Below are 24834 nucleotides of genomic sequence, written 5' to 3'. Positions count from 1 at the left end.
AGTGTTTTCATAATTTGTTGCTTAGTAAATGTAAGCATATAAAGGGATTTGGTAGAAATGCATACAAACTTATAATTAGTCTGACATAACATATGTGAAGTAGAGTGATAAGAGATTAGTCTGCACACACACACACACACACACACACACACACACACACACACACACACACACACACACACACACACACACTTGAACAACTATTATGATACATCCACACTCTGAGGATAACCACACAGGCTGTCCAGGCACATCTGCTGCAGGTGTTAGGAGGGACACTGCTGTACCTGTATGTGACAGTATGGGCAATACAGGCTAGTTGCCTTGTGTGCATGGCATATATATATATATATATATATATATATATATATATATATATATATATATATATATATATATCACAATCCACATTGTCACAAATGATATACATGACATTAATGTTGTCAAACATCTATGTATGTAGTGTGTGCATAAGCAGAACAGATAGCATACATGCATCTGGTGTAACAACTTGACTGGTGTTCTGCACCATCAGGCAGTCGTGTATATTCCACAGAAAGAATACCTACGTAAGGCCAACAAGCTTTGTCATAGCGCACAGTGACAAAGGTGGTACACTTCAGTTACACATCACAGGAAGATGTGTAGGGAGGTACATGAAGAAGGCTGCATTGTACACAGTTACTAGTGTAATGCAAGCTGGAAACCATGAAGGTATGATGGCGTCTGATGTGCATGTCCTTCACATACTGAGTGTTTGTGTTACATTCAAGGGATTAGTGGGGACTGAGACCACATGCTGGTGGAAGTTCCACTTACCATCTACCCCAACACACTGGTCACATACCTACTGGTCTGATTATAGGGAGGGATGTCCACATTATACTTCGGTGGTGTGTTTGTTTCCTAAATCAACAAATCCCCCCCATGTGTCTTGTCAGTGCAGGTGTTGTCATGGCTGTGGCAGGAGTTTTTGCTATGTGTTGATACTGTCTGTATTATACTAATATCACAGCTGGAGTCAATGATTGCCCACAATCTGTAGTCCTTCAGTCAGCTGTTTGGACACAGCATGTGTATGTCATCTGTGATGTCCATCACTTAACTAATGGACAGGAAAGGGCCAGGCAGATAGTCCTGATGTATGGACCTGATGACTGGACCTGAGATATAGGTCACATCATGCATTTCATCATAGTGAGATGCCACATATGTGATACACTGGTCTCCCATTTGGTGATATAGCTGTTTATGGCCAGATATAATAGTACTGATTGAATACCTCATTGTGGATTTGTGTCAGTTGCCTTTCCTGGTCTAGTTCCACACGATGATACTGTCATCATGCATGCCCCAAATGATCTCTTTGAGGATATTTATCAGATGTAACAGACATGAGGTATCATTTATAAATCAGATAGATTTATTACACACAGCAAGAATATTACTAGTGTAAGTGTAGAAGAGGTCTATGATGACATGTTGGTCCACCTTACAGGCAAGGAGAGTCAGGATGTTTCTATACATGCATGCATCAGGTGCTGTCCCCCCAACTCAAGTGTATGCATGTTGATGCACACCATTGTATGGAACATAGCCCATGTGGAGAGTGTCTTGAAGTGTGTATTCAACCATATCAGGAACATGTATGTACTGAGTCATGGAACAGGTGATCTGTGATGTTGTCACAACCCATTGATTCCATGTGCTAGGCCTGTATGAAGGTAAGATGGTGCATACTGCCTATCATGATCTGCCCTAGAGTTTGACACAATCTCCCACTCAGGTGTCATTGAGAAACCTTCTCAGCTGGGTAGTAACCCTTATGTCAGTTGATTGGTAACCAATTGGCTCACTGACAGAACACATACTGTAAATGTTGGAATCAACCTGCACCAGTAGGGCTGTCACTATTGGCAAACCACAGCAATCTGTGTTTGGCCCTTCACTGTTTGGACTCTATTTCTCAACAGTTGTGGGTAAAGTATATTGCCTTTGACTTACTAAGTTTGCTGGTTCTTGCATATTGGGTGCAATCATTAAGTCCACCAATGATGATAACATAGTACAGGAGGAGCTAATGCAGACAACTGAATGGGGACTAAGGCACATGAGCTACAAATAAATGTAGAAATGTGTGTTTGTTATGTTGTCCATCAGAAAAGGGGAATTTCATGTTAACCACAGCACTGACAACAGTCCTACTTTGAAAAAACCCAGTGACGCAAGGACTGGGAACACATGTAGATAGGAATCTGAATTTTGACCACCACATGTCCACACTGGCATTAAAAACCTATGTTGTGCACATCATAAGTCATGCCATCAAATTCAGATCTTAGGATTATATGACAGCACTGTAGTCAAAGTTTATCAGAACACTAATAGAGTATAATGCTGTCTTTTGCATGTACCTCACCAGACACATGAAGCAGCTAGAGAGACCATATTGCTTTCTCAGCAAGATACTACATGACCTACAAACCATACCATAATGTATATGGATAGATTAAAAGCCATGTCACTGTAATCTTCATTGTATTGGATGAGGTGACTTTTCTTGGCCTCCAGGCCAGTTTCTAAGCCTGCCTTGGTGGGAGTACTGCATACCCAAAATCCTGATATAGCTGATGATATCAGCAGTGTCTACTGAGAAGAATATGATAATAACAGTGCCCCACATTCTGGTTTAAATGGCTGTCTGTAACATCAAGCAATGCCTCTCACACACACATTCACACAGGCACGACTGTAGTGAGAATAAAACCTCTATCTATCCAAGTACACAGACTACATAACCAACTACTTTATGCAAGAGCCACATTTCAAGGCTGACTTGGAGTGTGTCAGACAGCACTTTATAGATGATGACATCAGCAGTGTCTCTTCAGTAGAATATAACAATGTCCCACATGGTGGTGTAAAATGCCCTTTGTAATGTCAAGCTGCAGATTACTAACACACACAGTTGACTGCAGAGAGAATAGAACTCCTACCTATCTAAGGTACACGGACTATAGAATACACACACACACACACACACACACACACACACACACACACACACACACACACACACACACACACACACACACACACACACACACACACACACACACTTGACTGCAGTGAGAATAGAACCCTTACTTATCTAAGGTAGACAGACTACAGCATTTTATGCAACCACCATGGCACAAGCCTGATTTTCACACAAGTGCAGGTAAAGTTATAGTAGATAAAAAACATAAAAAATGAGGAAGCACAGGAATCTGACGAGTTCCAACCTCACCGCCACAACTGTTGAAGAAAAAAATAAAAAATGAAAAGCAGAGAAACTATTGGCCTTAAAACTTCATTGATGAGCTCAGTCACAATAATTTCCAAAAATCATGAAGCCCAGGTAGTACTCCAAAGCAACAAGCCTTTATTTGTCGCAGGCAAGCAATCCTTAGTAACAAAAAAAATCATAACTATTTTAACAATGTTAAACATATCAGCTTTTATATTGTTAAACGTAGATGTGGAAAATATGCATATTGTTTAATCTTAAACCAGCCTATTCAAGGAAAACAATATAAACTGGGCTGTAAAAGTGCATTTTACAACAAGTACCCACACCCGTACAGTACTACTGATTAGATCAAACTAAATCCTAGTTAAGAAAAACACTACCTATTTGCAACCTACATTCCAAAATCAGGTATTAAGAAAGGCATAACATACACATAAAAAGACTTTTAACTAAAATCGCTTTCAGCTAACTAATGCAATAAAGCCTTTTATCAGGTCTGTGATAAGAATTAAAATCAAGAATAAACACATCGCTATCTAACAATAAATCTAATCTAGCTAGAACACTATAAATGTAAAAATACATCTGTCTAATAATATCTTATAGTAAATATCCTTCCATGAGTATTAGTGTGCATAAACAACTAATTATCAGTTCAGAAGAAAAATGACAATGCTTTCCAAAAAAAAAAAAAAAAAAACCTGTCATAACAGTTTTCATGTTTACAGCCCTAAAACATGTAAAAACATGTTTATACAATGAAAACTAGTGTAACAATTATACAAAAAATACAGAAAACTGTGGATGAAGTAAACTAGATGTAGTCTGGGACAAACTAAGTTGTCTTGGTCCCACAAATAAGAGGTAAAGGGGTGTGGGGAGGGTATAGAGGTAGAAATTAAGGTAGTGAGTTGGTGGTGCAGTAAAAACTAGCTTACGCCCAGATGACCTGTAGGTATCATGGATGCAGGTAGGCCTTGGATGGTGGGGAGAGAAGGGGTTAAGTTAGTTGGCTCAGTTCCCTCCTCTCCCTTTGGTGTTTTCCAGAGTGTTAATTTAATGTGGGGGATGGAGTCTGGGAATATAGGTTGAGCTTACTGGTAGGGAAGAGTGAAAGAATACATATATATATATATATATATATATATATATATATATATATATATATATATAGTGTTGATGTGAGTAGTGCTCGGCTTACCTGTGTGTTGTGGTGTTTCTCCGGTGGTCCGGTAGGCCTGGGGTTGAGGTGGGTGTTTCTCGGTGTCCTGGATTCACAGTTGAGGTCCTCCTGGTGGTCCTGTGGTGTCTCCGGTGGGGTGGTAGGGCCGGTCGTGGTGCTTGGGGTCATTGTGGTCATCCAGTGCTGCTGAGGTTGCTCCCTATCAGTTTGTGTGTCTCCGGGGATCCGTCGGGCTCATCATGCCTTTCCCAGTTGGGCCATGCAGTCGAGTGATATCCATGGGGGAGGCTGGGCCTGTTGTTACCTTCATTGGATAGTCGGCCATTGGTGCCATGCGGTCGGGGTAATATAAAAAAAAAAAAAAGGAAAAGTGTTTTCCCGGTGGTCATGGCAGGTGGTGGGGGTCCATTGTTGTAATCCCTGGTGGGTTCGTGGGCTGACCATGTCCGTTTCTGGGGAAATGGTTCTCCTGGTGGTCATGGTAGGTGGTAGCATTGGGGGGTAGTGGCAGATCATCTCCTCATTTTCCCTGGTGGGTTCATGGGCTGCCTTGTCCTGTCGGTTATCCCGGTGGTTGTGGTAGGCAGTGGGTCCATTGTTGTAGTCCAGCCTCATCTGCATTGGTGGGTAGTAATGGATTTTCTTTTCGTGCTTCCTTGTAGGTTCATGGGTTTACAACTGTCTTCTCCGGTCATTCCGTGCTTCAGGATGGCATCACGGTTGTTCGGTGCCCCTGCGTCCTGGTATTTGGTGGTGGTGGTGGTGGAATATCCTTTCCATCCTCCCTGGTGGCTTAGTGGTTAGCTTCTGCCATTCTTTCAGCGGTTGGGTCAGAGTGCCGGTTTGTGCATGCGCACTGCGGTCCTTGCCCGTTACCTCTCTGGATTGTCGTGCTGGGAGGAAAGGTAAGTGTTTTCAGGCTTGATTGTGTGAATTGTGATAGGATTGGGTGGCTTGTAGGTAGGGATACAGTTAGAGGGGCAGGATTAATTATTTAATTAATAATAATAATTATAATAATAATATATATATATATATATATAATATATATATATATATATATATTTTTTTGTTATAGATGGATATACATGGGGAGGTATATTAATAGGGGATATTCTAGGGTTAGGAAGGGGTTGCAAATGGTAGGAGGTGTGGCTGATGGGGTGGCTAAAAGGTGAAGTGTGTGCAGGCAGGGGCATATTTTAAGGTACGGGGGCAAGGCAATACTAGGGGTTGTGAGGGAGTAGGGCAGTCAGGCTTATAGAATAGTTTTAATATTGTGTTTCTCTTTTACAGATGGCTAAATTACCAGAGCTAAGGCAGAGATGGCAAGCTATTGTGGCCCAAGCAGAGGAGCTGTTCCAGGAGGAGGCAACATCGGAGGTGGTACAGGAACCTGAACAGACCCCGGGTCAGAAGAGGTGATGGACAGTGGTGAGAACCCCAGCTAGAGGGAAAAAGCAGCAGGTGTTGCAGCAAGTTGTAGCAGTAGATACACCGGTTCCCAGTATGTTGCAAGATGAAGTTGCAGGTAATGGTTTTACTACGGCAGTATTGTCGGGGGATCTAGGGGTTGAGGATTTTGGGGGGGGTGATAAAGGCTTGTCAGTTGGGGATCTCAGCACAGGGTGCCAGGTACCCGGTTAGAGATGCGACAGGGGGGTGTTTGGTTCTAGGAACAGTTCGGTCTTCAGCTCGGAGGTAGGCTCTGATTTTGGGCTGTGGCCTGGGGACTGGTTGGCTACTCAATCTTTAGGTCAGGGGACAGGAGCAGTTTTCCTGACTCCGCACATTCCGGGCGCTGTTAAGAAAAAAATTTTGGAAAGGAGAGTATGTGGATTTGTTTGAGCTGATTGATGCGGAAGGGGTCCAAATGCAAGTGGAAGCAGAGTCCTCTAATAGCAAGGACTTGTAGGCAGCTTTAGTGGCATTGGGATAGCAGAGGGTAGGTAAACTTTGCCCTAGGACATGGGATAATTGGGTGGTTGGCTTTATTTATTTTATGGCAGTGCAGCTGGAGAAGGATGGGTCTTTGGCCCTGCCACTTCTAGGCTATTTCATTACCATTCATGAGGCTCAATGGTTAAGGCCAGATAATGTGAGGCTTTGGTACGATCAGCGTTTCCACAAACGTAAGGCTGTGGACCAGTCACTTCGTTGGGAGGTCCGTCATCCAGATCTATGGTTGGCTACAATGATGGAAAGTTATGGTGGCTTTGACAGAAGGTTGAGTGGGGCGGAAACAGCGGGTGTGTGTTGGTCATTTAATAGTGGCTCCTGTTCATGGGTGGGGTGCAAATTTGCACACGTTTGTTCAAGATGTGGAGGGGGTCATTCGGCCATTGGCTGTGGTCGGCAAGACTTGTCCACCTGGAACTCTAATGTTATGGGTCATGAGGGTGGATTTGGTGGATAAGGCTTCTCGCAAGGCTTTCAACCAATCCAGGGGAGGGGTAATTTTCATGGGTCCCGGGGATTTGGACTTTAGAGGCAATAGAGAAAGGGGCGCCGTTCCCCATTAAGGTTGCAGTTCTCTGGGGTATGCTTCATAGGTTTCTGGGTCTGGCCATCAAAGAGGAGATAATACAAGGATTTCATAGGGGGTTTCCTATTAAGTCCACCATGGGAAGTGGTGGGGGGGGTTGTAAGAATTTACGATCTGAGCAATGTAAAGAGGACATCTTGGTGGTTTTACTGGAGAAAGAGTGTCGGGTGGCGTGGTTATTGGGTCCTTTTGACATTCCGCCTTTTGGTGCTTACAGGGTGTCACCTTTGGGGTTGGTGCCGAAGAAGTGAGAGGGGGAATTCAGAGTGATACATCACTTGTTGTATCTGGAAGGGAATTCAGTAAATGATTTTGTTGCAGAAGAGGAGGTTAGGGTGCATTATGCTTCCTTAGATGATGCAGTGAAAGTGATTAGGGAATTTAGGGAGTCATGGTTGGTTAAGGTCGACATTGAGTCGGCTTTTCGATTGTTGCCTATTAGGAGTGAGGATTGGCCACTACTGAGGATGCGAGTAGGAGATAAGTACTACTTCAATAAAGCTATGCCTATGGGTTGTTCAGTGGCATGTGCGACTTTTGAGAAGTTCAGTACAGTATTGCATTGGATTTGGCAGCAGAAAGTGGGAACTCAAAAGGCAGTGCATTATTTAGATGATTTTTTGTTGGTGAGCAAAGGAAGGGTAGGAGCACAGGAAGGGTTGTGGGAGTTTACGATTATGTGTGAGGAGTTAGGGGCACCATTGTCTCAGCATAAGATGGAGTGTCTGGCAAAAGCATTAGAATTTCTGGGATTAACAGTTGATGGGGAGCGGGGACTGTTTTGTTTACCCGAGAATAAAATAGAGAGGCTTAGGTCGGTGATATGTTTGGTGTTGGGTAAGGATAAGTTTTGGATTCATTCAGTTATGGAGTTGTTTGGGCTTTTGAATTTTGCCTGTCGAGAAGTGCACCCAGGGTGAGCTTTTTGCAGGTCAGTGGTGTATTTGCTGAAAGGGGGTCAGAGCAAACACCATTGGGTTAGGGTAACCCAACTGGTGCGGGAGGACTTGGTGTTGTGGAATGGGTTTTTGCAAAAATTTAATGGGATATCTTTTTGGCAGTCAGACTGGGTGGGGCAGGAGGAACTTAATTGTTTATTGATGCAGCTGGGGGTGCTGGCATGGGGGCCTATTTCGGGGGTCGGTGGTTTGCGGCTGAATGGCCTTGGGATTGGGAGGAGGTATGGAAGTGGGATGTGGCCTTTCTAGAGTTGATGCCTATATGGGCAGCCTCTGTAGTGTGGAAGGAGCAACTGAGGGTCAAATGTGTAGTTTTTCTCTCTGACAATATGGCTGTAGTGAGGGTATTGCAAAAAAAGATGACTAAGTCGGGTTTGTTATTGTTGGTATTACGTAAATTGGTTTTGCAGAGCCTCTTAATAAATTTTTCTTTTACAGGAGTGCATGTGCCTGGTGTAAGGAATGAGATTGCTGATAGCTTTTCCCGATTTCAGTTTTGCAGGCTTCGAGGGTTGGTTCCATGTGCAGAGGAGGTGTCAGAAATTCTGCCAGAGGAGGTGTGGAATCTTGGGTCGATGTAGCCAGGTGGTTGGTACAGCATTCCTGGCCCCTTCTAAGAGGAAGGCGTATGGTAGGGCTCTTTCTGATTTTAATCAGTTTATTTTACAGCTGCCAGGAGAGGAAGGGGTATGGTCGGAGCAATTACTACTGTGATATGTAACTTGTGCTTGGGGGTTAGGAAAGGCTTTGCAGATGGTTAAGGTGGGTTTGGCTGCAATTGGCATTTTTTCTAAGGTAGCGGGGTTGCAGTATTTCACTAAGTCTTGGACATTAGGGCGTATGTTGAGGGGTTGGGGGAGAGTGGTGGTGGAACATAGGGATATTTGATGGCCGCTTACGAGGGTTATATTGAAAGTTTTCTTGAAAGAGTTAGGTTTGTTGCAAAAGGGGTTGCTGGATTACTTTATGTGGGGTGCATTATGTACATGGTTATATTTTGGCACTTTCAGTATTTTGGAGTTGTTAGGCTCGTTATATTGGAAGGATGTCATTATAGGGGAGGGTGAAGTTACTATTGCATTAAGGAGGAGTAAGACAGATCAGTTGGGTAGGGGATGTCTGGTGGTGCTTAAAACTGACAAGAATCCTTGCCTTTGTCCAGTAATGTGGGCAAAAGAATTTATGAAGAGGTGGAAGGGGAGTGTGGATCAGTTGATTTTTTGTTCAGTGGATGGGAAGGTGGTGTCGAGTAGTAGATTCATAACTTTGGTGAGGAGTGTTTTACGTTGCATGGGATTTCCAGTGGAGAGGTTTGAGCTCACTCATTCAGGATAGGTAGGGCTTCAGATTTAGCTAGAGAGGGTATCCATTGAATTGATTAAAAGAGTGGGGAGGTGGTCTTCAAATGTATTTTTGTCTTATATTAGATAAGTTGTGGTCTGATTATTAATTTTTTCTTCTTTTCTTTTAGGGAAGCACATTATCATCTTGGGGCATTTGTACATCCACTGGGCAAAGAAGCGTACTTTAGTTAGGGATGATGGGGTAAATTTGGGTTTATCACATTTAGGGTGGTCAGTGACTTGGCATGGTGTTAGGGGTCTTAGGTGGGATGGGTTGTTGCATGAATTTGAGAGGACTAAATTGAAGGCGGGTTGTCCTTGTATACTAGTCATTCATTTAGGGGGCAATGATTTAGGCATTGTTTCTAAAAAACAATTAGTGGACATTATTCTGCAGGATTTGATGAGATTACAGGCATTGTACCCGTGTATGGAAACTGTGTGGTCAGAGTCGGTTTTTTGTTTGTGTTGGAGGGCTGCATATAGTTATAGGGCGATAAAAAGGGTCAGAAGGTGTGTTAATCAAAGGCTGGCTAGGCAATTAAGGATTTTGGGGATGCATACCATTGACCATAGAGATTTTGGGGATGGAAAGGAGTCTTGGTATCAAATGGATGGAGTACACCTTAATGATGTAGGACTGGATCTTTTTAATTTGCATCTGAAACTCTTTTTAGAGGATATGATTGTGGCCAGGGTTTTGGAGGGGGAACAGCCTGGGATCAGGCTGATGGTGGAGAATAGGGACAGGATTGTCCTCTTCTGTTCCCCCTCTAAAGAAGGTGGTTATTGGTTAATAGTTTGGTATGGAGGTGAGATGAGTAGGTATACTGCCTCTTTATGTGGGTGAGTAGGTACGCTGCCCCAGTGGAGGAGGCATCAGGGTGAGTAGGTACGCTACCCTGAGGTAAATTCGTCCAGGGTGAGTGGTGACACTGCCCTGAGATCATCGTTGCTGAGGAAGATAACTAATATTGGTTTTATGTGTATAAAGTTCATTGTATAATACAGTTTAATAAAGGTCGTCAAATGTGTTTATGTGTTTGGTGTGGTTATTTAAAGGGGGGATGGGATAAATGTAGTTTGGGACAAACTAAGTTGTCCCAGTCCCACGAATAATAGGTAAAGGGGTGTGGGGAGGATATAGAGGGTAGAAATTAAGGTGAGGATTGTAGTTGGATAGGATAGTGGGATTGTGGTGGTAAAAGGGTTAAGGCGAGAGGGAGATGTAAAAGGAAGTGAGGTAGGGGAAGGAGGGACTTCTGACAGGATTAAGTGTTAGGGATTAAAGGAAGTAGGCACATTTGGTGTGAGTTGGTGGCCCTCCCACCCTCCCTTTTTTGTATATGGATGGAAGATGTGGGCAATTTGAGGCGGAGAAGAGGGACATGATTGTCCTCTTCTGTTCCTCCTCTAAAGAAGGTGGTTATTGGTTAATGGTTTGGTATGGAGGTGAGGTGAGTAGGTACACTGCCTCTTTATGTGGGTGAGTAGGTATGCTGCCCCGGTGGAGGAGGTATCAGGGTGAGTTGGTATGCTGCCCTGAGGTAAATTCATCCAGGGTGAGTGGTGATGCTGCCCTGAGATCATCATTGCTGAGGACGATAAATAATGTTGGTTTTGTGTGTATAAAGTTCATTGTATAATACAGTTTAATAAGGGTCGTCAAATGTCTTTATGTGTTTGGTGTGGTTATTTAAAGGGGGGACGGGACAATAATGTATAAAAGTGTACAGGTGTTGCATGAGTGTGCATAAGCATCCACCAGTATGGTAAATGGGAGAATTATACCACTACTACATGGTAATAGCTGCATGAAAAAATGTGTATTTTAAATTCGCCATTTAATATTTGGTGTGATGCAATAAATCTAATCAAAGCAGAATTGAGGTTAAAATAACTAAACATATATACATTTAAACACATTTTACACATCATTTTTATTATTATTTAGTATACTTTTAGTCCATGAAAATATTTCCTCAAAAAATTTCCTAAAAAACTTTACAGATCATGTGGCAGCTTACTTAAATTCAATACACTCTTAACAGAGCAATAGTAGTTAAGTCCAGGTTTTCTGAATGCATTTAATTCCATCTGCAAGCATAATTCTTTTTTCTCCAAAACACCATTGATGTCTGCTTCAAGCTCATCCATCTCCACAAAGTCCAGAATGATACATTTAAAACCAGAATGTCTGGGGTGTCCCAATAAGTGTTTGGATAAGGTGTCCCTCTGGCAGTTACGTCTGATGTCAGAAAGATAACCTGAAATCCTCCTTTTCAGTTTATTCATAGTCTTACTCATAAAATGCAGGGCAGTCATATAGTAGATGACATCAGGAGGCCATGTGGGAGACAAGATTTTGGGTGGGCTGCATGAAATGGATGTGTAGGCATCTGCAAGAATCAAAATACTGTCAATGCATGGTATTGGAGCAATAACTGTGGGAAACACACATCTGCTCTTCTATCTACAAAGACGCACACACACACACACACACACACACACACACACACACACACACACACACACACACACACACACACACACACACACGTCCAGTTGACTGAAGTGAGAACAAAACCCCAACCTATCTAAGTACACAGACTACAGAAAACAGTACATTACACAAGTGCCATGGCACAAGTCTGCCTTTTACAAGATTGCAGCTGAACTTATAGTAGATGACATCAGCAGGCCATGTGAGAGACAAAATTTTGAGAGGCCTACATAAGCTTATAGCTTTTTATGTTCATAGGAGGCTACTAGCCTAATGGCCCTACAGTGTTTAGAAGCCTAGCTGTTTAAAAACACAAGTAACCTTATTGAGCATAGCTGGATGGTCATTGTTAGCAGAGTGATTTTGTGAGCAGCACCAAATGGCCCTGTCCATGAGGGACATGGGTGCCACCCTAGAGATGATTTTACAATCACCCAACCTCGACTACTGGTTGATTGTAAAATCAATCACCCAACCAGTAGTCAAGGTTGTGCTTGAACAGGGGCATTTAGGAACACTCCTTCACATGCAGTGGGGACCTATTACACAGGGCTGTGAGTCATTGGGGGCTATTTCTGTCTCCAAAGCATGTTCTGTTTATCTCACAGGCTAGGTTGAGAACACTGGACTAAGTTATTCTTGTCCCATTTGATTTGTAGATGTCCAGCATTTCCAGTAGGGCAGGGTTTGAGACTGCTCTTTATGGAAGGCATAAGTCACCTTTCAGCAGACTGCAAGATATTGAGTACAGTGACAGTTTTTTCAGTCTTTCCATGTATGTCATGTTTGGAGGCCCTGGAGTATTCCAGGCACAACCTTAAGTTTTCTCCACTTGCTGCAGGTGTCTGGTATAGTACAGACAGAAGGGAGCATTATACTCAATTAGTGGTCTGATAAGGGTAGAGTGGAGCAGAGGTATGACCACCCTGGTCTTTGATATGATGTCCATACGTATGATGTGCACAGTTCAGAATGTGAGTGTCACCACTATGGACACATAGTGATGAAACTGTAGATTGCTGTCAACATGTGTTCCTAAGTCTCACAACAAGGTGTTTGAGCTTAGAGGGGTTGCTATTTATATCATAATTAGCAGAGGTGCTTCATTGCCAAAGGGGACAATGAGACATTGTATGCTTCAAGGTTCAGTCTGTGAGTTTTGCACTAATCATTGTACGTGGCACCCCCTTCCATAAAATGTTACCTTCACTGGAGGACTCTATATTAGTGCATCCAGTTGCCAATCATCTGCAAACTTGGTAAACCACAGGCCATCTAACATTGCCTGTGCTTCAGGGAAGTAGTTTGCAAATAGTTGAGGGATCAGCACAGATACGTCTGTTATTCTAATGGTAAGCAGCCCCTTCCATAATATGTTACCATCACTGGGGGACTCTATATCAGTGTGTCCAGTTACCAGTCATCTGCAAACTTGGTAAACCACAGGCCATCTACCATTGCGGTGCTTCAGGGAAGTAGTTTGCAAATAGTGGAGGGTCCAGCACAGATACTTCTGTTATTCTAATGATAAGTGGCTACTGGTGGAGGTGCAGTCCCCAACTTTGAGAGTGTGTGTTATGTCAGTGAACCAGTTGCCTATTCTTCTACTACTATATGGTTTAATTCCCACATAGGCAATTTTCAGTATAACACATAAATGGTGGATATTGTCAAAGGGATTGGATAGCTCAATATAGGTGATATGTCTTGTTATCCCTCATCCAGGTCTTTGGGTCAGTATCCAAGAAGTCCACAGGTTCAATAAGCAAGATCTACCCTTGACAAAAACAAAATGGGTAGGGTCAAGTGTGTTGAAGGTAACCTATGTCCCTGAGGATATGGTCCATGCTGATTCCTTCCCTAGCCTTACAGATAAGGCTTTTAGGCATATGGGTTGATAGTTGCAGTTGTGCATGTTATCACATTGATATGCATTGCATGGCACACAACATTTGATATTACATTTTGTAATGTGGTTGACATATGTATGGAAAAAGTACTGAGAACCCAGAGTTGCAGTGCTTGGAGTGGTGCCAACACATGGATGTATTGTAAATATGTGACATATTGTTAGATACCACCCTCAGTTTGCAATGTTTCCACATGTAATTTCATGCCATATACAGGAAATGGACAGTAAATAGCAGTAATACAGGATAATGTGTACATTTCCATAGCGTGGTGAGCAAAGGGTTTGTGCAACAGTTAGCAGAGTGCCTATGCATACGAGATACACGTTTTGCTTAGCTAAGCAGCGCACAAATGCAAGCCGCATTTCTAAAGTCTGACAGTTAGTACTGAGTCTATGAAATACACCTGTTGCTTAACTGACTCTGTGACAACATGTGTTAATGCAGTGATACATTCCTTTTTTTTTGGGGGGGGGCAGATGGTACTGGGATCGAATCCTTTTCTCTCTTTCTTTTTTAATTTTTTTTCCTCTTCCAGTGTTTCATTACAAAGTGCTAATGCTATGACATGAATTGTTTATACGAGATGTGTTGCTGTGTGCTGGCATTGTGCAGAAGTGTTAAGCAGCATTGCACAAGGTCACCACACCTGTTTGCTGCCTCTCACCATTGGTGTGTGATGCGTACCTTCACTCAAACGTGGAGTCCAAAAAGTGAAGGAATCCATTGATTCTCCAGCAACTTATGAGTAGTGTGAGTGATTTTATTTTTTGACCAGATTAAAGGTGTTAAAATGGGGTAGATAGGAAAGTGGTGAAATTGGGAGCAAGCTGGGAGAAAACAAAGGGAAAGCAGTACAGGAATGTGCAGGAGGGAAGATAGGAAACAACCATAGCTATCTATTTCTTTAACTGTGTAATCTGAACATAGGTACAAAACATTAACTGAATTTGCGCTGCCACCTCCAGAAAGAGGGGTAACCACAACACAATCATGTTATATAACCAATTGCACCAAATCAAGTGTGCCAAGAAGACACGTGTGTGAAATGGACAGCTACATAGTTAAAGCTTTTTTTTTTTTTGGTGGACAGGTATCCATTTATTTTTTATCTCAGAGAGAGAGGAATGTTGGGGAAGGGACATAGGTATGCCTATGTCAGATAAGTTGGCTAGGTAAGGAAGCAATTGCAGACAGATAAGACAAACAAGACAAGAGACAGGGATGGTGATAGATACAAAGGTTGGGGGAACACCATGATTGGGGTTAGGTTGGGGCATCCCAAATCCACAGTCATCAAGCTGGGTGACAGTGAAAATTGAGTCCTCACCCACTGGACTGTCATCACTGTCACCTCACTCCGCCACTGGCTGGAGTGCTTGACATCTCCTTCTCCTCCTCCAATTATTATGCAAAATGAGGGACAGCAGCCTTTCTAGCCAGCATAGGCATGCACCAACAGAGTGGCGCACAATGCTACACACCATCCCTGGTAACTCAGAGCAGGTGATAAAATCACCACCTCTGCCACTGCTCCCAGTGCGGACCACTGGACCAGCCTCCAGGGCAAGACAACCAGAGGGTGCAGGTAGTGCAGGGCAGCAAAGGTGGTGCAGCCAGGTTGGCTCCCAGATGTGCTGGGCATCAGTGCTGGAACCAGTGGATGGGGAGTGAGGTGGATCCTGTGGGGCAGGACTACCCTGCTGTGCTAGGGAGCATTTAGTGATGTGGTACACATGAATGACATGGACACATTTTGATGACACATAAAATTAGAAAAAGAAATAAAAATAAAATAAAAATAAAGTAACATAAAAATAAAATAAAATATTCATAAAATACATTAAAATAAATAAAATGAAACAAAACTATTTTATTATAAATATTATGAAATAAAATAAAAACAAAATAAAAAAGAAAGATAAGGGTTGGAGTGAGAGAAAAAAGAGATAAGATTAGGACTTGCATATGTGATATACAATGCATTAATACAATTATTTGACTATTGTCTTAACTTTCACAAGACTACCACCTCCTAACAGATGCACACTATACTACAGATTGCAGAAAGTAATCCTTGACATGTGCATATATTGCACATGTGCATGTTCCAGTTATACAGATTACAGTTTTACAGCAGGGCATTTGTGCTACTGGTATAGAAGTTTTTACTTTAATTTAAATATTACTGAAAAATTAACAGTATTGTATAGTTGGGAAGTGTGATATTTAAACACACAACCTCTGACTGGTCTAATATTGCACTCTTGGTTTGCGTACAGACTAATGCATGCATATTTGCTTTTACAGTTGAGATATGCATGCTCAATTTGATACAACTGTATAAAATTCCAAAAAAAGCTAAATGTGTCATTTTTCTGTTCTTTTGAGGGAAAGCAAAGGTGAGTCACTGTTATGGCACAAAAAAGGGTAGAAGTCTCACCCAAGTGGTAGCTGCACAAATAGAATCAATATGAAGTCTGGCCTGAAAAGTAGAGGGCATTGCGACTGATCTTGTGGAATGTCCTCTTATCTTCCCTGGTAGTTGTTTATTATTCTTACTGTAAGAGAAGGAAATGCAATCAGTAAGCCACTTTGTCAAAGTTACTTTGGAAATTGGCAATCCTTTCCCTTTATCTAAAAAGGACACAAAAAGGTGGTCGGATTTCTTGAGGTCCTTTGTCCTATGCAGGTAAAAATGTAACTGCCTATGTACATCCAACTGATGCAGTTTATATTCTGCCTTGTCATTGCAGTTCAGAAAAAATACCGTCAATTCAATGGATTGGTTTATATTATTCTCTGAACACTTTTGGGAGAAATGAGGGATTAGTTCTCAAGGATACACTAGCCTTGTGAAAAATTATATAAGGGGTGTGAACAGAAAGAACTTGTAGTTCTGATACCATCCAAGCAGAAGTTATGGCTATTAAAAAGAGTCTTCCACGACAAACACTTCAAATCACAAGATGATGCAGGCACAAAGGTTGGTAAAATCAGCGAGGTTAGAATGAGATGCAGATCCCAAGGAACTGGGGGTTCTCTGATTGGGGGTCTGAGAAGAAAGGTACCTTTGAGGAAAGCTTTACACAGTCTAAGACATAATAGGAACTCCCATTTCTCCAGTATGGAAATTAGAAATGGCTGACAACTGAACTCTGATGGTAGCTGCTGTAGCTCCTTCATCAAAAAGTTTAGAAAGAAATTCTAGAATTGCAGTGATAGGAGTTGTAAATGGTTCTGTGTTCTGTCCCACAGCCCAGCATGAAAATCTCTTCCACTTATGGAATACATTCTCCTCGTGGATGGTTTGTGGAATGAGGCAAGAATATGACTCACTGCAGGAGAAAGGAGGTAACACCTGGCTAAGCGTGGAATTGGAGCAGCCATGCTGTCAACTTGAGGGTTCAGATAGATAGATGGAACTCCCCCAAAACGTGGGTCAAGAGGTCTGGAGTTGAATCTAGAATACAAGGTTCCTCCAGCAGATGGGTCCAAAGAAAGGGGAACAAAACTTGCCAAGGCCAGTAAGGAGCAATGAGGATCATAGCTTTTCAATGAGCTGACTTTCTGCAGTACTTTGGGAATTAGAGAAAAAAGGAGAAAGGCATAGAGAAGTCCAGGGGGCCAATCGTAAACCACTGCAACCCTGGGTGACTTCCCTGGAGGGGGAATGAGGCCAAAATAGTTGCTGCATTTGTCATTCATGGATGTGATGAAAAGGTCGCAGCAAGGCTTGCCCCATTTCTGGAAGATCTTTTCCACAATCTCTGTCTTCAGGGACCACTCATGAAGCAATAGAATAGTTCTGCTGAGTTTGTCTGTGATCACGTTGGATTTCCGTGGGATGTGTTTTGCTATCAGAAAGCGTTGAGAAGTGATCACTCATTGCCAAACTTGTTATGCCTCCCGACATAGTGGTCAAGATTTGGTTCGACCCTGCTTGTTTATATACCACACTACTGACATATTGTCTGTTTGAATTGCAGCCATCCCCTTGGGTAGAGTCCTGAAATGCCTGCAATGCATAAAGCACTGCTCTCATCTTCCGCTGGCTGATGTGTGGTTTCTATGCTTTCATGTTTTTTGCCCTGGACATCCCCACCATCCCCAGCCCCCCCCCCCGAAGCATCCGATCCGTGGTGGTCAGTACTGCATTCTGTTGGGAAAGACAAGAGGGCAACCCAATCTGATACTCTGGCCTGCAGCCTGCAAATTTTGCAATTTTGCAAGATGATGTGATCTGTGATGATAATCTGAAGTGAAAGAGAAAATAGTGACCACTGAGAGCAAATAATACCAATGCAGGACCCTCATGTGTAGCCGTGTTAGGGAATCTTAACCAGAACTTGCTATCTTTATCTGGCTTACCCAGAGATATCTTCTCTTATGATTCTGACTTTCTGACTTGTGACTTGAATTTTGACTTGCTGATTTTTTGACTTTATTTTTCTCTGGGGTAAGCTTTGCTATCATATTTTCATGAGTAAGAAGATGAGCAATGAATAAATTTTTTTTTTTTGATAAGGCAGATTCTTTTCTGGCACTAAGTGACATGCCTAGTCTGCTTGCAGTGAGTAGTAGATGCTTGGTGTGGCAGCAGTAGTAGAGTCATGGTGGTATGGAAGACCCCTGAACGTGACTACTGCCATGCATTTGGTGAACACTGTGGGGGCTGCAGTGAGACCAAAGGGCAGGGCTTGAAATTGATAATGACTGGCTCCCAGCCGAAAGCGTAAATGTCTCCTGGATCACCTGTCCATCTTTATATGGTATTACCCATCCTGGAGATCTATTGAGTGCATCCAATTGTCTTTCCTGATTAATGGGAATATTGACTGCAGAGTGACCATCCAGAACTTTGATTTTTTCACTGCTTTGTTTAGTTTGCTGAGATGTAGAATGGATCTCCAATCCCCTGTCTTTTTTGGTACTAAAAAGAATCTGGCATAAGTTCTGGATCCAATTTAGTCTGCAGGGACCTCTTGGATGACTTTTTTTTCTAGCAACAAGAAAATCTCTTATGTTGCATAGTCCTTTTGACCAGGTGGGATGTCTGGTAGTGAACAGTTTACCGGTAGGGGAATGGAAAATGATATGTAATAGCCTCTAGATATAATTGTTTGTACACATTCATCTTGGGAAACTTCCTGCCAGGTGCATGGGTACAGTGACAATCGACCCCCGACTGCCTCCAGAGAAGAGTAGGTGGGCCTCCTTTCAGGAGCGCTGGAAGGGCCTGCCGGAGAACGTATCACTGTCATCCTGATTCTGCAGATTCCCTCTGCTGCGAGGTTGGCATCTTCCATTATAACTACCCTCTCCCCTGGGGGAAGAGTCACCACATGCATCTGAAACACCTTTTGGGGAATTGCAGAACCACATCTTTCCACCCTTTTGACCTTTGGGATAAAGTCTAGACAGGGCAAAAAAATGGACTCCAACGACAGACAAGGTTTTTCTGTCCTGCTCACACCTGGTCAAAGTATCTTTCACCTTTGGTCCAAAAAGGAATGAACCATCAAATGGGGTGTTGGGGAAGGAAGACTTGAAGGGTTCGGCAAAATTGCAAAAGTGCATCCAGGAATGTCTCTTCAGGGAAATTCCTGCTGCAGCTGCTCTGCTCGCTCCATCAGCTGCATATGGAATCAGTCGCATGGAGAAATTTACGATGGAATTGAGGGTAGAGAGCTGAGAGGATACTTTGTCCACAAACCCCAAAGCTATGGTACCCTGAAGGGTATCTCCAAGTTCTTTGAGGAGATCCCTTTGAAGTCTAGTAAAATGGGTATGGTAATTCAGTGAACAGAGGGTGAAGGCCACTGAAGAAAAAGCACTCTTTCCATATCTGTCCATAGACCTAGATTCTTTGTTAGGAGGATAAAAAGATGAGGAGGTCTCCGAAAGCTCCTTCTTGGTGGCCGCTGCCACCACCATCACATCTACAGGGACATCCTTAGTCATAAATTCCTTCTCGGAGGGAGCAGTGATACATTTGTTAGGCTTCCTCAGAACAGTCTCCACTATATCAGATGATGTCCAGGCCTTACGAGATATGACGCCTAACAGCTGGTCAAATGGGAGAGTCACCCACGAGGTGGAAAGGCAAGAACCAAAAGCCTCCAGGTATATTGATTCATCCTCTGAAAGATTGGTGGGCTTCCAACCCCCCTCTGTTTCAGGATCTCAAGGATGTTCACAAAGGAGGCATCCTCAGAGGGGGACCGTGGGGACCCTTCTGACTCATTCAAATTGGTATCAGAACTGACAAACTCAGGGGAGTCTATATGCTTCCTCTTTCACAATCTCTTCCAAAGGACTTCCTCAGAAGGGTACTCCGGAGAAGTTTCGGAAGAGACAATGCCACCAGCAGGGGCTTCCTAAAGTTCTGAATCTCTGCGCTTGGGAGGGGCGGTGGTGATGAGACAAACACTGGCACCTGGGTGGGATGAAAAGTTGGCTCAGAGAGCGGGGCTGTCTGAGGAGACAGCACTCTCTCCATCAGTTCAAAGGCCTCCCTGCTCTGAGGAGACCCTCTGCTCTGGAGAGACAGAAGGCCAACTCTGAGGTGGAGCAGGTGGCTCCGAAATTGAGGTAGGAGCCAAGCTCATTCTAGCCGAGGTACCGAGGGGTAGAGTCAGATCAGATGACTGTCCGCACAGCTCCCCTCCCCGGACCAGACTGGAGAGCGTCGGCTCCTGGACTCTTTGACATCAGATGGAGCTGAGGACATCAGAGCCAAAGTCAGAACCAAGGATTCCAAACATGGTCTTGGCTCCAATGGTTCCACTACTATCAGATCCAAATTCTCTGGGTCTGAAGACTCCAGAGTGATCGGAGGAGGAATTGATGAAGTAGGCTTTGTATGGGATGGCTCTGATTCCTTTGGGTCGGGAGATGACAACATTTTTGCCAAGGCCAGTGTTCAAAGCAATCTCTTCACCACCCACTCCACATCTTCATCAGATAAACTCCTGGAAGAATGGGTGGACAAAGAAGGGGATCTCCTTCTCTCTAGGATAGGAGATCTCAATGTTGAGGATATCAGCTCCAATAAAGGAGACCGACTCCTAGATACTTCTGTCGGCTCCATGGACACTTTTTGGCACCAAAGAAGACATTCCGAGTCTATCAGAATTGAGAACCCTTGGTTCCGACAACATTATCTTTTTAGGTAGCTCCGAAACTGGAACTGTTGTAGCCGGTCGTTTGGTTGACTTTGACTGGGTTGAAGAAGGGGGGGATGATTTGGAGCTCTAAGAGCAGTTTAAAGCCTCTGAAAAGGCCCTTTCAACAAACCTCTTGCCAATAATTTATTTCTACACTCATGGAGCACCATGCTACTGAACCCATGACATATGGTGCTGGGGTCCTGTAAGTGGATGGCACTGAGGCAATAAACACAGCTCATGTGCCCATCTGTGAGAGACATCTTCTGTGTGCATTTATTGCACTTTTTGAACCCTTATTGCTTATGCTCATTGGATTCCCTTTCTCTATTCTTATCTTTAGACATTATGTAATAAGAAGAAACAAGGTCAACACTATAGAAACAAATGTTAAACTAACTATGCAAAAAACTACATAAGGGAAACTACCTCTAAAGCTTAGTATTAATTATTTTTATTTTTTATTTTTTATGTTTTTTCAGCAACAAGCAGAAAAAAAGGAAAGGAAAGGAAGAATAAGAATTTTCTAACTTAAATGGATTCTGTTACAGTGACAGGGCAAGAAAACACTGGGGAAACAGCCTTCTAACTTAAATGGGCTGCAAGAGCCCTCTAAGTTAAATGGAAACACTCACTGGTTTGGGAAGGGCTTTAACTATTAACTACCGCTACCTAACACAGATAACATGACAAACTTACACTCTAGAGATAAAAGAGTAGAAGAAAAGAGTTTTAGAAAGATTAAGCCAACAGAAAACTATACTTAGCCAACAAGCCAGCAGGAACACTTCTCGATTGCTTGAGTGGCAAACGAGACCTGAGGATGTGGCCTAGAGTATCATGGGATAGGGGTTAGCCTCAAGCCAGTAGATGCTCTCAAGCTTTAGTATTCAGCTGTGTTGGAGATGAGATTGGCTCCGAACCCAACATGCAAGAATTATAGCTGAGACATTACCTCAGTATATTCCTTTCCTTGCCAAGACAGTACCTCAGTATATTCCTTCAGCAATGGATGGAGCGCCAAATACAAATCCCCTTCAGTATATTCCTTCAGCAGGAGATGGAGCGCCAAATACAAATCCCCTTTCCTTCCTTCCCAGGAGCCAATCAAGAGTGGATCGAGTGCCAAATACAAATCCCCTTCAGTATATTCCTTCAGCTGTGGATGGAGAGCTAAATACAAATCCCCTTTCAATATATTCCTTTCCTTGCCAAGACAGTACCTTAGTATATTCCTTCAGCAGCAGATGCAGCACCAAGTACAAATCCTCTTCAGTATATTTCTTCAGCAGCGGATGAAGCGCCAAATATAAATCCCTTTTTCTTTCTTACCAGGAGCCAATCAGCAGTGAATGGAGTGCCAAATACAAATCCCCTTCAGTATATTCCTTCAGCAGTGGATGGAGCACCAAATACAAATCCCCCTCCCGTCCTTCCCGGGAGCCAATCAGTGGATGTTGTAGTCTGATTTCTCACGTATGTGACTGCAGACATTGCAGCCCAATCTCCTTCCAGTCTATGTGGTTATCAAACCGCATAGACCTCTGGACATTTGGTATACAGATGCCTCTCTTTGTAATCCAGACTGGTGAAATGGCAGTCTGGATGAGCACGTATGGGCAGTTCCGATCCGGACTGGTTAAACACCAGTCCAGATATGAACTCGCTGATCATACATGCACATTTCTGGGACTCGCAGCTATCTTCATTGTGTAGCTGGGGGGGGCTGCAGTCCTGCAGTCGAATAGCAAAAGCCACCACTTCCATGGGTGTGTGTGCATTTCTGATGGGTGTCATCAGCCACAGTTCCAGTGCATAGCCTGCATCCCCTAGTAAATGAGCTGTGGGATATCCCCCCTAGCAAACATCTGGTACAGTTGGGTGGTGTGCCAGATATGTGAGTCGTGGTAACTTCCAGGGTTGCCAGCACACACGTTCAAGAATAATTATTTGGCATTACACAAGACTTGGCAGTTGATAGAGTGGTAGCCCTTTCTGTTTATGTAGAGCCTCCCCTGTTCCCCTGGTGGTAACTTCATTTCTATATCTGTGCAATGTATGGCACCCAGTACTTCAGGGTAGTATGCTAAATGGTAGAATTCCTGCATATTTCTGTCCCTCTCCTCAGAACTATGGGAGAAATATATGTTGTCACTGGCATGTTGGAGCATAGCATTTAGGAACTGGAGTTGGATCCTGGATACTGATGCCTGTGATGCCCCCAGAATGTCCCCTGTTGGTCTCTGAAAGTTACCTGTAGCTAAGATTCTAAGGGATACACATACCTTTGTCTCCACTAGGATGGGTTACTCTTGGTTGGCTCTGTCTCTGAGTTGAAGATGGCAGAGGTCACCGAGTTCCTGTAGTGTGTTCCTGTCCACCCTGTAGTGCTCTACAATTTCCACATCATGCAGGTTGTGAAAAGTTAAATGGGACCTGAAAACTCTTCTCTTTCTCAGCCTAGGCCTATTAATAGCAGCAGCATTGGCTTCAGCCTGTAGCACATACAAATGAATTGAAGCAACAGCCCCTAACATTCTATCCATGTAGACTACTTTCCATTGCTGAATTCAAAAAGTTTTGGAATTCACAGGAAAAAAAAAGCACTGAGTCTATACTGATGCTTTATAACTTGTTGAATAGCTCCACCATGTTTAATTGGTTGATTAGCATGTAATTTAGCTGCTTATGCTGTAATTAGCATACCACGTTGTTTACCTTGTTTTCATTGGGGTATGAGCCTCTACACAGCGATTACTGAATCTAAATTTCATTGCTACCATTTAGGGTTTATTGAATCCCCCTGATAGATGTTTTTAAGGAATACATTTACATTTCATTTCCATGGTGAATAACATTCTGATGTGCAATCATTACTTTTAAAGTTGTTTACATTTGTTTCTGCTTCTGTGCTTTACTATTGCTATTTTTAATTGAACAGCAAATCTGAATGCCATGCATTGATCACTTCTTGCATAAGTAAAAATCTCCTTTGTTTTCTTTTTTTTTTCTGTATAAATAAATCTTTCTGTGTGCATCATTATGAAGTTATATTAAATCTTGGGTGATTTGAGGTGATGAGGTATGACAGAGTATGTGGGATTGGCATGGATTATGCTTCATGATTATGCAAACTATTTCCCTTTTCTAATGATAGGGACATTAGAGAATTACTAGGGTTGTTTGCCCATTCACTGGGACTGCTGGTGACTGCTGTCGACTCCTTCACCTTCCACAGCATGTTCACAGCTACTCATGGCATTTGTTATCTTACATGCTTGTATATTACTGCAATTCATAGAGATAAGCATGAAGAAGCATAAATTGCACACATGACCCCAAATTTACATGAATAAATTTACGACTGCCATACTGACTTGCTATCACTAAAGATAGGAGACAAATGGTTTAGGAAACCATGAGCTTTCTCAAGTTGGGAATAAATAGTAAAATGTTGGAAATTATTAGCAAACAGTTCATATTGATTTTAAATTACAATATTTACTTGAAGACTTCTATTTTATTAGCCTAACAGTCAGATGCAGATGACTCATGTCGATATTGATTAAATGATTGTCATTTATGAATGAAAATTCGTGACAGCAAAACTGGAAATGTATGTTGAACTAGTCACAATGGCAGTGTGAAAGATATTTTGGAAATTCATTTTGGTGGCATTTAGTGATTATGCTACATAGGATATGAGTACATAATTTTTAGTCACTAAAGTCTGGTGTTGTGTCATGATACATACTACTTTACTGAGGGATATCGGAGTGTCATTCTTGAATGGAAAATTATATTATAAATAGAGGAAGTGTTGGGAAGTGGAAGGTAGTAGAAATAGTTGGAGGGAGCAAACACAACAGATTTCATGCTGGCTGTGTCAACTTTCATCTAAATGTAGAATAAACTCTCATTCGAGGTCAT

The sequence above is a fragment of the Protopterus annectens genome, chromosome 2.part2 (assembly GCF_019279795.1).
Source record: "Protopterus annectens isolate FY-2018-M chromosome 2.part2, PAN1.0, whole genome shotgun sequence".
Taxonomy (NCBI): Eukaryota; Metazoa; Chordata; order Ceratodontiformes; family Protopteridae; genus Protopterus; species Protopterus annectens.
This window is presented reverse-complemented; position numbering follows the sequence as displayed.